Raw genomic sequence first — 14,733 nt, forward strand, 5'->3', positions numbered from 1 at the left:
GCAGCTTTGCCAGGACTGGCTCTCGAGTTAGGAAGCACCAAGGAGACTTTCCATTTGCTTTTCATGTCAATTGCTTGTTTCTGGGCTCCAGTTAGAATGTGGATATCTCTTGATCCTTGTCCTTTAGAACTGCCGCTTATCTGTCTTATCTCTCCTCTGCTCCCACACCATATTGAGCTAAGAATAATAATGGCTAATATTTACTGACTGTTCACTATGGTTAAACTCTTTACATGAGTTAATTCGTTTACTCCCCACATAACCCTAAGAGGTAAGTACTATCATTACCCTCTCTTTTAACCATGGGAAACAGACACAGATAAGGGACTTGCCCAAGGCCACACAGCAAAAAGCAGTGAGCTGGGATGGGAGCCCAAGGCAGTCTGTGGAGAGCTGACCTGGGCATATACTGTGTCCCCCCGTCCCCCCATCACAGCATATACTACTATTTGCCTCTTTCCTTGTCTGACTTCCCCTCCAGGCTGGGGACTTCTGAGAGCAGGGACCTTGTCCAGCAAGTCTCTGCATCACAGTCCAGACGGCACCCAGCACGTGGAGGTGTTAAAAACGTTAGCCGAGTGAACACAGAATGGCTGGAGTCTCTACTTTCAAAGTGGAAGCAGGGCGGAGACCTGGCAAGATGAAATAAGAGTACTAGTGGTGAGATGCTTTGGAAACTAACCGAGCCAGTTGGGCGAAGTGAGCCAGGTTAGGGAAGGGTGGGGAGGAGAATCAAGGAATTCAAGAAGGGGATACAAACTACACTTGCAAAGGATGTTACTTCCTTCTTATGGTGAATTGTCAAATCAAATCACCAAGCATTTACTGAGAACCTGTTTGCAAGAGGCGCACAATGCCTGGAAGGGGAGAGGGCACAGGCCCTGGCAACCATAATGCCATGTGGCAATTGCAGTGATTGAGGTGTTCAGAGACACACACCAAACAGAGCCTAGGGGATCCAGCAAGGCTTCCTGGGGAAGGTGACCCCTGAGCTTTGTCTTTTTTAAAATATATATCTTTATTGGAGTATAATTGCTTTACAATGGTGTGTTAGTTTCTGCTTTATAACAAAGTGAATCAGCTTTACATATACCCCCATATCTCCTTCCTGTTGCATCTCCCTCCCACCCTCCCTATTTCACCCCTGTAGGTAGTCACAAAGCACAGAGCTGATCTCTCTGTGCTATGCGGCTGCTTCCCACTAGCTATCTATTTTACATTTGGTAGTGTATATATGTCCATGCTACTCTCTCACTTCATTCCAGCTTCCCCTTCCCCCACCTGTGTCCTCAAGTCCGTTCTCTACGTCTCCGTCTTTATTCCTGCCTCGCCACTAGGTTCATCAGTACCGTCTTTTTTAGATTCCATATATGTGCATTAGCATACGGTATTTGTTTTTCTCTTTCTGACTTACTTCACTCTGTATGACAGACTGAACTGTGTCTTAAATAAGGAGAGAGAGGGACAGAGGGTAGGAGAACTTGGAGCAGGGCTTGCATGAGCAAAGGTATGGACACGAGACGTGGCGGGCTCTGAGAGCTAACTATGGAGGTTTTAGTGTTTCTGGGGCATAAACTTCCAGGCAGAGGGCCAGAAGCTGAGGGTGGGGAACTTTACTTAATCCTAAGACTTTATCCGTAAGAGCCACTGAAGGTTTCTAAGCAGGCCGGGGAGTGATACGGTTGGATGGCCAACTCTGGGAGACCGTGGAGGATGGATTTGAGGGGAGCTGACCCTAGAGGTGGGGAGATGTTAGTGCTAAAAGAAACAGCCAAACAGAAAGAAGTCACTGCCCAAGTGTGAAGTGACAAGGGGCTGAGTGAAGGTAGTGGGTGCTGGGACGGAGCAGAGGACGAAGATTCCATTTTTCTACGAGCAGGTGCCCATTTCTCAGGCGATGGCCCTTGTCCTCAGGCTGGTGAGCTACACGCCCTGCATCATCAGGAGTCTGTGCTGTCCCGGACCCCTTCATATTCCTGCTCTTTGCTAATGCTGGGCATGGATACCCAGGAAAGGAGCCAGGGCTCCAGAATTCCTGGTTCCACTCCTGCCTCTAAATAACCCACTTTCTGGTGTGAGGAAGGGTTAACTTTGCCAGGGAACTAGCTTCTTGTTAATCCTTGAAGGAAATGAGACGGACTGTTGTTCTGAAAGTTTATGGCACTAAGGCTCCTCAGAACGGCTAGGATCTGGGGCAGAGGACCTGAGGGATGAAGAACAGAGGGAACCTTAGGAATCACGTGGGATGGGTGTGCCCGTGACTCTTCACTGGGTTCCTGACCTATCAATCATCTCAGCTGGCAAAGGAGCCTTGGAGGAAGGCTGTCCGGAAATAGGAACACAGTCACAGGAGATGTTAGGGCTCTTAGAGGACCAGAGGGCGCTGATGCAGTGACGGTGGAATCCAGAGAAAGAGGAAGCTTGGTGTTGACGTGGGGTCTAATCTGCATACATGCTTCAGGAACTGCGTGTCAGGCCAGGCCATCCGAGGGCTTGTTTGTATGACAGCCCTGGGAGGAACTAAGAAAGGTATTTAGGAGACTTGGACCTGGACCCTGGACTCCAGGATTAGACCTTTTCATGTTAGGTCGGGGAGCCAAGACTACCTCAGTTGGAAGACTCTCCGAGGAAGCCTGAGAGCTCTCCAGGTGTGGGTAGGGGAGGGCTGAAGACTCCGGGTCTGGCTTTAGACCATGGCATCAGCACCCAAGATGTGAACTTCTAAGGACACATAATGGGGCTGTGCCCTAGGGCTTCTTGGCCCAGTTCATGGGAATTTGGACTTGGGATTCTTACAGCTACGGTGCCCAGATTTAGCAAATAAATATACTTTAGCAAATACTGAGTGACACAAACTTATACTAGAACATTATTCACTGTTTATCTGAAATTGAAATTTAACTTAAAAAAATAAATCTGGGAAAGGGCAGAGCCACGTGCCATGATTTGAAAAGAGCACACGGTGAGATCATGGATCTCACTGAATGTAGACAGCACCCATCTCCAGGGGAAGAGGGGAGGTGCTTGGTGTGGCAGTGGGCTGCATCTAAGGGACCCATGTTCTCCCGAAACTGGTTAAGGCAGATGCTTCAGGCAAAATGAACACAACAGAGAGAAGAAGGTGAGAGCAACAGGGTGAGATCCTGGGGCACACATCACAGAGGCTTCCGGAGAGGGAGAGACGGGGGCCTGCAGGTGTCACACCGAGGTGTCTGGAGCCTTGATGGGGGTGTGTGTGTGCAAATCTTGGGGAGGTATCTGATTTGACTCATTGGAAGGGAAACCTTTCTTCTAACAGACCACTAACTAATTCTGGAAGAGGTTGCTCTGTGAAATCAAGAGCCTCCTTCTTGGGGAGCAAAGATGCTGTGAATCGTCACTGTCACTGAATTTGCAATTTCCTCTCTCCCGTCTGTGTCCAAGCCCCTTCTGCTCTCTTCAATGCCTGATTGATTCTCTCAAATAAGCATCTTTTCTGGAATCACGCTAAATTCCATGTGACTGGATGAGGGTTACTGCGGCACATCCTGCGTGTGGGCACCAGGAGGGGAGGTTATGGAGGAGAGACACAGACCCTACCCCGTGTTCACGGAGCTCCCAGACTGGTAAAGCGATAATTCCTGGAACAGCAGGAGAAGTGTTTACCAGCTACAAAGGTCCTTGATTTTAATTAGAAAGAGAGAAATGGCAAGAAATTACTGTCGCTAAGATGATGATGATGATGATGATAATTGTTATTATAGGAATCCAACACTTATTGAATACTGACTATTGAAATCTAAGCTCTTCCCACGTATTAACTCATACGATCAGTACAACAAGCCCACAATGTAGGTGATATTGGGAGCCCCGTTCCAGAGATGAGCAAACTGTCCAAGTCACAGGGCTGGTACACGGCGAGCCAGGATCTGACCTGGCTGATCTGAGACCCCGGCCTGACACTGGTACTTCTCCATCATGCTGGCATATACAACCGTCTACTGGACCAAGCTGCTTGGATGGCTCTCAGACCCTCAAATTGGGCCCATCCAGAATGGAGGTTTCTATGTCCATCCCCACCCTCCGTCCTTGTCCTCCAGTCATCCCATCTCCGTAAATGGCATCACCGTCCACCCAAGGCGCTCAGGCCAGAACCTTCTCTCATGCCCATATTCATTCCATCAGCTGTTAATGTTCCCACCCAAATCCCAAATCCGCCTGCTTCTCTCCACCTCCACCACCCGTACCCTGCTTCTAAACACCAGCATCTTTTTTTTTGGGGGGGGGGATGGTTGTTTTACAACGTTGTGTTAGTTTCTACCATACAGCGAAGTGAAGTAGAGTCCCCTGGGTGATACAGCAGGTTCTTATTAGTTATCTCTTTTATACATATTAGTGTATATACGTCAATCTCAATCTCCCAATTCATCCCACCTCCCCACTCCTGCTTTCCCCCCTTGGTGTCCATACAACACCAGCATCTCTTGCCTAGAGGTCATAATTGCAGTCCTATTAAAGTGCTCATAGTGCAGAGACTTTCAGGTCTGGGCATATTTTAATTCTTAGGCCTGTGATATCCTAGACAGCTGCTGACAAACAAGGACTGCCTTGCACCAAGCATAGGCATAAGAGTTTGTGATGACGAATTCTCGTGACAGTGCTTTGGCTTGGGTCATTAGCAGGGGAGGGCTGGGAAAGGACAGTTGTTTAGACTTTTATATATTGGAAAGTTGTATTTTGAAATGCTTTAATAAAAGTTTTCTGTGTGAGGGACTTCCCTGGTGGCACAGTGGTTAAGAATTCGCCTGCCAATGCAGGGGACACGGGTTCAATCCCTGGGCTGGGAAGATCCCACATGCCGTGGAGCAACTAAGCCCATGTGCCATAACTACTGAGCCCACATGCCACAACTACTGAAGCCCACGTGCCTAGAACCCGTGCTCCACAACATGAGAAGCCCATGCACCACAACGAAGAGTAGCCCCTGCTCGCCACAACTAGAGAAAGCCCATGCACAGCAACGAAGACCCAACGCAGCCAAAAAATAAATAAATAAAATAAATTTGAAAAAAGTTTTCCGTGTGATTTGACTCTTCTCTCTATCCAAACCAGTCTCTTACACAAGGTGAGAGTGAACTTAAAACGTCTATAAGGGGAATTCCCTGGTGGTCCAGTGGTTTGCGCTCTCACTGCCGAGGGCCCGGGTTCAATCCCTGGTCAGGGAACTAAGATCCCACAAGCCATGGAGCATGGCCAAGGAAAAAAAAAGTCTATAGGACCATGTTCTGCCTCTGCTTAACACCTTTCAATGCCTTCCCATGTACTGAGAATAGAATCCGGCTCTCCACGCATGGCCTGCCGGGCTCTGGGGTACCGGCCCGGCCCTGCTCTCCAGCACTTCCCTGCCTCCTTCACTCTGTATGAGCAATTCTCCTCTCTCTTCTGTACCTTCAGCTGGCCAACGTCTGTCCTGCCCGGAGGACTTTACTCCTGCTGTTCCCCCTGGCTAGAATGCCCTTCCCCTGGCTCTTTGCAGGGCTGACTCCTTCTCTCCCCTCAAGTGTGAGCCTGGAGGTCATGTCCAAAGGATGTCTTCTCTGACCATCTAAAGGAGGTAAGTTTCTCCCCTATCTCTGTACACCGTGGCTCCAGGTCAATTTCATCTGTCTCCTTCGTGGCACCTTTCAAAGTCTGTGACTATTTTATTAATTTATTTTTTCACTTGTAAAAAGCTTGTTTTTTTGTTTTTTGGGTTTTTTTCCATGAGAATGTCAGCCTCCTGGGGGCAGGACCACATCTACCTTATTGTCTGTCGTATCCCCAACAGTGCCTGAAGCATAACGGCATTAACAGATGTGTGATCCACGCACAACCCACTGTTCATTCTTGAGAGCAGACCCCAGGAAACGTCTGTTCATCAAGAATCCCTCGGCCATACAAAGTAAGGAATGGTTCTGGTTACTGAATTCTGCCAGCCAGTGCAGGCCAGCAAACTGAAACAGGTAAGAAACATTTTCCATAGCGGTATGTGAAAATGTGGCTTTCTGTTCAACTGGGTTTGTTAGAAAATTTAACTCTGCAAAGTCTTAATTCCTGCAGCATTCTTGCAGACACGACTCAGAGCTCCATTTACTCTTTCTGGAAAGTCTCTGAGGGATCTGCCCCGGAAGACCAGCAGGTTCCCCGTGGCCTGGACAAATGAGCATGCCTGCCTAAGTACAGGACTTATTTATGTAGAAATCTATTAAGCCGGTCACCTGGGGCTTCACTAGAAGGTGATCAACTTTGTGGTTTTTCCCTCTGAGTGGCTTTCAATGATGCCATAAAAAAATCTGATCAATTTAAGTAAGAGTGGTCAGCTACCAAGGTGGTCAATTTCTCTGACTTCTCAAGGACCCCGGCCCCAAGAGACTGGTTCAATATTTCCCACTACTTCAGGAACATGACTTCAGAAAGATGTTTTCCAGGAGGCCTGCAGGCCTGAGGACAGCAGTGATTGCACTGCCTTTTCTCCCCCGGGGAAGGAGGCGGCGTTGAGGTGAGAGCTGACACATTCTGCTGATATCTTGATGCAGTCCAAGTGACAAATGCAAGCTGGTGAGGCGTCAGACACATTTTATGCATTTATGAATTTTAAAAGCTAGCACCGAAGTTACGAGCATGAACCCTGGTTTTCCCAGCTCTACTGTTTAGCAGCTACGTGACCTTGGGGCAAGTTATTTAACCTCTGTGTTATTCAGTTTTCTCATCTGTAAAATGAGCTTTTAGTAACGATACCTTCCTTATAGGATTTTGGGTGTGGATTAAATGAGATAAGCCACGTACAGCGTGTGGAAGAGAACAGAGCTTGGCACACAGCTCTCATTAAATGTTAGAGATCTCATACCATAATCATTATTACAAATCACAAAGCAAGGTGCAGACTGGAGAAAATACACTGTATTTCAAAGAAGCAAATGCAGAGACACAGAGACTAAAGAATGTTTTAGGAATAGCACTTCTTAAGGTCTCAGATTAGACACTGTATTTAACAAATTCTACCAGAATAAAGGCGGTCCTTTTCCTAGTGGGGAAACCATGCCCCCAGAAGGGCTGTCATTCCTGTCCTGTATGCTTCTGCAAGCAAACTGTAAATGACGACACAGGTTGGGGAGGGAGGGGGGAATGGGAGTCACACTTGATGAAAGCACAGTTTCTGGAACAGTTCAACAGCAAGAAAAGCCAGAGCCTCTCAGGATGCTATGGGCCCGCCCAGCCAGGCTCCCACACCCTCTTTCCTCCTCCACCACCAGGACTAATCCTGACCCCGCTGGTACGAGAAGGTAACCTGCAGCTCTCAGGATCCCTGAGCTCCAGTGGAACTCTGCTAAGCCCGTCCCCCAGGGTGTGCGCTCAGAAGCCAGACTGCCTGGGTTCACTGCTTGGCTCTGCCCTCACTCCCTGGGTAATGCTGCACAGGTTACTCAATCTCCTTTATTTTTCTCCTCTGCAAAATAGGGACACTAACATTACATGTTTTACTTATCCAACAAAGACTTAGAAAGCAATGACCATGGACCAGGCATATTGTAAGGTTTTTTTTTTTTACAAATATTGACTTGTTTAACTCTCATGATATCCTTATGAGGAAAGCATTATTATTACTAACCTATTTTACAGATAAGGAAAATGAGGCACAGAGAGGTTAATTAATTTGCTCATTGTCACACAGCTAGTAAGGAGGAGTCAGGATGTGAACTGAGACAGTCTGGATCCGGGGTCAGTCCCACTGACTAGTTCGTACTGCTCAGTTCTTAGTGATGTGCTGGCAACCACTGGGCTTCCAAAGGGACTCCTCATGACCCTGGGATCTGAACTCCAAAAGGCCTAAGCTGTTCCCATAACCATGACTTTCTCATCAGTAATAAAAAAAGCTACCCTTCACTGCACGCTCATTATATGCCAAGCGCTGTACAAAGTGCTTGGTTCCCACCACTTCAATGGATTCTCTCCTTGAAGGAACTGCTGGAAGCTGAAGCCCAGGTTTGAGTGTCTGACACCAAAGCCTGTGCACCTACGCAGCAGGCAGAGCCCAGGCCCCAGCACCAGAGTCCACATCCCTGTTTGGCTTCTTACTTGCTATCTTGGGCAGGTAGCTTAACCTCTCTAAGCCTCTGTCTCTCTATCTGCAAAGCAGGCTTGACAACACCAGTACTTAACGTCTATATCTGCAATGAGGATTAAAGGAGATGATACTTTCGAACCACTCAGCACAGTGTGTGATCATAATTGCCTGATACATGGGAGGCATATTTATTACGATACTATTATTTTATAACTGCAGGTCCTCTTTCTAGGGATTTAATCAGGCCATCTGGAATCTCCCCTCTCCCCCTTCCCCCTCCCCCATCCTCCAACCACACAATCCTCCAGTCCCAGGGCAGGTCTTTCCTTGGCCCCCGAGGCGATTTCCAGCTATCCCAGAGCCCGGCCTCCCAGAACGCAGCCCTCCCTGCAGCCTCATGTTTGCTGGGCCTTGTGAAAGTTCTGCGGTTTCTCTCATGGCTTCTCACTTCCCTTTCCCTGTGTTTCTATTCTTGTTCATCAAGGTCTCGCCAGCAGGCTGGCAACCTGAGACAGAGCAACTTTCGAGACCCCTCTCAGAGGCAGTGGCCTGGGGTAAATATTTAGTAAATATTTAGTAAATATTTACAGTTTCCCAACACACTCTAGTTAATATACTACTACTACTACTAACTGACATTTATAGATAGCTTTCCACGTGCTAAGCATTTCACATGTAATAACCCATCTCATCCTCAACATGGCCCTCAAAACTGGGCACTGTTCTGTTCATTTTACAGATGAAAAAACAGAGGCATGGAGGTTATGTCACCCGCCCAAGGCCACACAGCTTGTAGGTGGCAAGGCCTGGTTCAACCCAGGTGGTCTGACTCCTGAGCCCATGCTCACTTCCTGCCAAAACCGTTAAACCCAAAAGGCAGGTTTCCACACGCCCATTTCACAGGTGAGGAAACAGAGACCGAGAGGCGTGAAGTAACCTGCCCCAAAGTCACTTGGCTCTTCTATCTCCAAGTCACCAGGCCTGTCTCGTCACAAAGTTAGGCCTAAGTAAGACTCGGGTTGGTGAGGAGTCCCACACCTGGTCCCAGGCCAACTCCTCTGAATCCAACACTATTGAATGCCACGAGCCACACCCTGGGAATACAGAGGGGCCGATAGGATGAGATTTCGGCTCCGGAGAACCTCAGAGGCTAAGCGAAGTGCCATGATTCATTCATTCCACGTATTGAGCACCAGCTACAGGCCAGGCGCTGGGTTAGGTGCCGGGGTCCCGCAGCAAGTGGACCAGACACGGGCCCTGCCCTCCCAGGCTGTCATGGAGAAGGATATTAAGCAAGATGTTTGGCTACATAGGTGACTATGTAACTGGAAATGAAGTTGCCTAGGGTTGAGAGTACAACACTAACTCAAAATAGTAATTGCGGATCAAGTCGCCATCCCTTCATATTTCTCTGTGGGCGTGGAGCTTTCTGACATCCAGGAGCGAGACGACAATGCTGATTTCATTTATCTGCTGACCCTGGAACTCACCCAAGGGTGGCAGAAAAAAATATTCATGAAATGGGAGAGAAGTACATACGTGTCAAGGTTTTTGTGAGGAATCAGTGAGAGGGTGCCTACGAATCTACTCTTGCTATGCTGGAGGTACTGTTTGAAATACAGATACGTAACTGGAGATGTGGGATGTGTGACACAGACTATGAATTTCTAGAAGATGTGGGCCTATGTCAGTCATCGGAAATGCAGGAGAAACATTACAAGGAGTCAGCACTCCCACTACCTCTTTAGGAATTCAGGGTAATGTTGTGTTGTCTGTGAACAACACCTAAGCTAGGGATGGAACGGGGTTCATCTTGGGCAAACTCTGATTCATTGGATGATTAGAGTAAAGGTGTTAAGCAGGATTCTGAGGCCATGACCAGATTTAGCCAAGAAAGAGGAACCCTACAGAACAGGGGCCTACGTAATGGTTCTGAAAGCAACTGGTAAGGCAGGAATAGGGCCACTGGTTTAAGTCGTGGCTGTACCACCCATTAGCTGTGACCTTGGATACATCACATTTCCACTGACAGCTTCAGTATCCTTATCTATAAAATGCGGGTGTTGGGCTAGTCAAGCTCTTGGGTGCCTCCAAGCAGGGACATTCTCTGAGTTTATCACGTGTTTTCTGGTGTTCACGTACTACTCTTTACTGTGCAACAGCTCTTCTCCCTGACTCCATCCTGACGTTTTAGCTTCTTGGTTTTTGCTCTAATTTCATGCAAACACTTATTACTGTAGCCAGGTGGATCACCTGGGAAAGAAATGCGTCTAGTTTCCCAGCTTACTGGGCACCTGGATGAGGTCAGCTTGAGGAGAAACAAGGCCAAGAATTTGCCAGTTTACACTTTCATTTAAGAGCAGCCCAGTGGTTCTCAAAGCACAACAAAGAAAGCCACACTCTGTCCCTGCTGTGAAGCACAGGAGTCTGCCCAGGAAGAGAATTTCAGGAAGGAGGGAGAGATGCTGGGCTTGGGAGCAGAAGGGCAAACTCTAGGCCAGTGCAGTCCTAGCACCTATGCTGCGGACTGGCACAGGGTTTGAAAACAGTTGGAAAACTTTGATGTGGGGCAAACATATGCCTAGCTCTTTTCTCACGTCCAGCTGGGTCCACTCATTGGTGTTCCCTGTCTGGCTCTGGGGCATCTGAGTTTGGACCGTGGACTAGGGAAGGGTGATACGGGATAAGTTCTAGTATCATAGATGGGTATTAAGGAGCTAATGTTTTAAGAAATCTTCATTAATTCATTCTGATCACCTATTGTATGTCAAGCAGTATGCAAGGCATACTAAAAGTATTTTATTGGTTCTCAAATAATAGTAATACTAGTAATAACAATACCAAACACATTAGTACTTATTGTGTACTAGGAACTGTTCTAATTTTACTATATGTGTGTGTGTGTGTATATATATATATATATATATATATACACACCCACACCCCCACACACCCACATATATACTCATTCATATATGTGAACTTATCCAATCCTTACTTTAACCATAGAAAATTTATCTTCGCTGCTCAGAAGAAGAAACTGCAGCATAGAGAGGCTAAGAAACTTGCCCCAGGTGACAGAGCCTGAAAGTAGTAAGTAGAACTGAGATTTGAACCAGGCCGACTGTTGCTGGAGCCCTGCTCTTACTGCCTCACTCCCCTGCCTCTCTGTGTTACCAAAGGCCTTCCACGTTCACTTAGATTCTGTTCATATGCTGCGTGGGTAACTACTAGACGCCTGGTCCTGAGTTGGGTGCCAAAGAAATCTAAATTCCCAACCACAGGCTTCAAATTCAAGGCTGTCTTGCAGTGGCCCCTCTGGAAAGTTCCCCATTTCTCAACCATTTCTTCCTTCTCACCATTCCAGCCACAGGGTCTCTTCCCACTTCATATACACATTTCCCTACCGCTTTCTTGCCTGCATGCATGGTGTGTCCGTCACTGCAAATTCTCTCCCCTGAATCTGCTTTCCTTCAAGTTGTATTCTAGACCCAAGTCCCAGATCGCAGCTTCTGACCTGCAGAATCCCAGAAGGTCAGTGCTGAAGGAGAGCACTCAGCTCAACTCTCTACCTTCTTCAGATCAGGAAACTGGAAGCCTGAGAAGGGTTAACTAATTTTTAGGGGTCAAAGATGTATTTAGGAGCAGAATTCATGTCTTCTTTTAAGGTCATTTAGCAAGTCTCTCTATGGATGGATACCTGTAGGTTTTGCAGGGCAGTGATTCTCAAACGGGGGTGATTTTATCTCCCAGGGGACATTTGGCATTGTCTGGAGACATTTTTGGCTGTGACAACTAGGGACCTGCTACTGGCCTCTAGTAGGTAGAGGCAAAAGATGCTGCTAAACATCTTACAATGCACAGGACATCCCCCACTACAAAGAATGATCCAGCCCAAGATGTCAATAGTGCTGAGGCTGAGAAACGCTGGTGGAGGGAAGTACAATTTTTTTGCATCATCTCTTATGTAGTGGGCAGTTCCCATTACAGGATTCTGTAACCGTGACAATAAAATGGAACCTTCAGAAATGAATCGTGAAATGGAAAATCAGAGGACTCTAGGCTTCACTTGGATAGAGGCCCCTGGCCCCCCTCCTCAACACATTTTCCCAAGGAAGCCAAATTCCTTTTCAGAGCCTACAAGTCCCCCCAGTAATGAGTTTTTCCTTCTCTTCTGGGTAGCAAAAAGATGAAAAATTGAGACCACTTTGTACTCAAGTAAGTCACACCGAGATCTCCGTGCACCTTTGTAAGAAAATTATATGATTGTTGCAACTGGAACATGCAATGCTTGCAAAGTTCCTAGGAGAAATCTTTGTCCAACAATCGTGCCCACTTGCTGTTTAATGCTGCTACTAAAGTACAGAAAAGAGCCAGCTCATTAAACCTGCCTTGAATAATGTAACAAAAGTGTGATTCCACATCCTTCTCCCAGCCAATCTTCTGCCTCGTGAGATATAGCAAGGGATCTGGAAGCTTTCTCCTTCTTAGAAGTAAATGCTCAGTTAGTGGCAAAACCCACTTTGTTTACCTCCTCACCAAAAAAGAAATTCTGGGTCTGTTCAAATACGTGAAAAAAGACATCTCAAATGCAAGGGCTAGGAGAACAAAACTAGCGTGTTACATCTGAACGTGCTGTCATGTTACTTTGAGTAGAAAATAATGAAGCAGAGTTACATGTCTCTTGCTCTGGCATCACGGCTTATTTTGTTTTTGTTTCTTTTTTTTTTTTTTTTTTTTTTGTGGTACGTGGGCCTCTCACTGTTGTGGCCTCTCCCGTTGCGGAGTATAGGCTCCGGACGTGCAGGCTCAGCGGCCATAGCTCACGGGCCCAGCCGCTCCGTGGCACGTGGGATCTTCCTGGACCGGGGCACGAACCCGTGTCCCCTGCATCAGCAGGCGGACTCTCGACCACTGCACCACCAGGGAAGCCCACGGCTTATTTTAAAAGAGTTGAAAATAAGGCCTATCCCTACAGAAAGGAGTCACCTTTGATTTTGGCAGCCCTTAATGTATCCTTTTTTGGCAGAGACTCATTGCTCTCCCCCAGAATCCTTTACCTCCTTTATGTGTTGTAGGACCTGAATTTTTAGCTGGGCACGTGGCTGCCCAGATAAAGACTACATTTCCCAGGTTCCCTTGCAGCTAGACATGGCCACCTGACTAAGTGCTGGCCAATAGGGAGTAAGGGGGAGTGATGGTGTGCAATCTCCGGGGCATGCCCTATCTTACATTCCCTCTTCCCACTAGATAGATGTAGTTCTGGTGGGTGGGGCCAGCCATGTCCGGCCATGCAAAGAAAGGTATCACCTAAGGGACCACAGAGCAACAAGAGGGAAGGTACCTGGGACCCTGACCTGGAGTTGCCATAACAGCCCAGACTGCCTATGCCTGGATTGTTAGATGAGGAAAATTTTAAGCTCCTTTCTTATCCAAGCCACAGGTACTTCGCATGTCTGTTACAGCTAATGAATCTATATCCTAATTAATCCATTCCACAAATGGTTCTTTAATTTAAATCAATTCCACGAAGCACACAGGAAGCACTAAATATATGCGGGCTATTGCACTAGGTGCTGGAGATTCCAAGATGAAACACCATCTTCCAAGGAATTCTAGAAAGAAAGGATAGTCTTCTTTATAACAATTTTCACAAATAAACATACCAGTTCCTGAGGTGTAAGGGCAAAGTTCTAGTGTTACAATCCCAAAATTAATTCCCAGTAACACCAGTGCCATAAACTGCTCTATGACAGATCTGCACATTATTTCTGTAAAGGGCCAAAGTAAACATTTTGGGCTTCATGGGCCATGTGGTCTCTGCCGTAACTACTCAGTTGTGCTACGGTGGTGAAAGCAGTCATAAACAATGCTAAACAAAGGGGTACGGCTATTTCCCCATACAACTTCTTTTACAAAAATAGGTGGCAGGCAGCTCTAGTTTGCTGACTCCTCATCTATGGTAAAAGAACTTAATAGGATAACCTTCTTTTGGGGATTTACAAGAAAGACAGGATGTTAAAAGCACCGAGAGGGACTTCCCTGGTGGCACAGTGGTTAAGAATCCGCCTGCCAATGCAGGAGACATGGGTTCCATCCCCGGTCCGGGAAGACCCCACGTGTGGTGGAGCAACTAAGCCCCCGTGCCACAACTACTGAAGCCCGCATGCTCTAGAGCCTGCGTGCCTCAACTACTGAGCCTGCGTGCTGCAACTACTGAAGCCGGAGCACCTAGAACCCGTGCTCCGCAACAAGAGAAGCCACTTCAATGAGAAGCCAGTGCACTGCAACGAAGAGTAGTCCCCGCTCGCCGCAACTAGAGAAAGCCCGCGCAGCAACAAAGACCCAACGCAGCCAATAAATAAATAAATAAAATAAAATACACAACATAAAACAAAAAATAAAAAAAAACACGGAGAATTTTTTAAAAGCCTGTTTAATTTTATTTAAGCCAGTGTTTCCCAAATTTACTGAACCACTTACAACTTTTAAAATAATGCTTATAAATATCCCAGAATTGGCCTTCTGAATGTGCTGTTGCAAACACCAGCTAAGTAACTTTTATTGTTAATAGGTTATTTTAGGCATACATAAAATATAGAGTAGTACAATGATGCCTACATGTTCACCACCCAACCCAGCTGAAAAAA

General features: G+C 47.0%; 1 protein-coding gene across 4 annotated transcripts in view; it reads right to left on the reverse strand.

The window, feature by feature from the left end:
* Positions 1-14,733, reverse strand: part of ABTB3 (ankyrin repeat and BTB domain containing 3) — a 325,338-nt gene that overhangs the window by 65,235 nt on the left and 245,370 nt on the right. The gene's annotated exons all lie outside the window — the stretch shown is intronic.

This window comes from Tursiops truncatus, chromosome 11 (genome assembly GCF_011762595.2).
Source record: "Tursiops truncatus isolate mTurTru1 chromosome 11, mTurTru1.mat.Y, whole genome shotgun sequence".
Lineage (NCBI taxonomy): Eukaryota > Metazoa > Chordata > Mammalia > Artiodactyla > Delphinidae > Tursiops > Tursiops truncatus.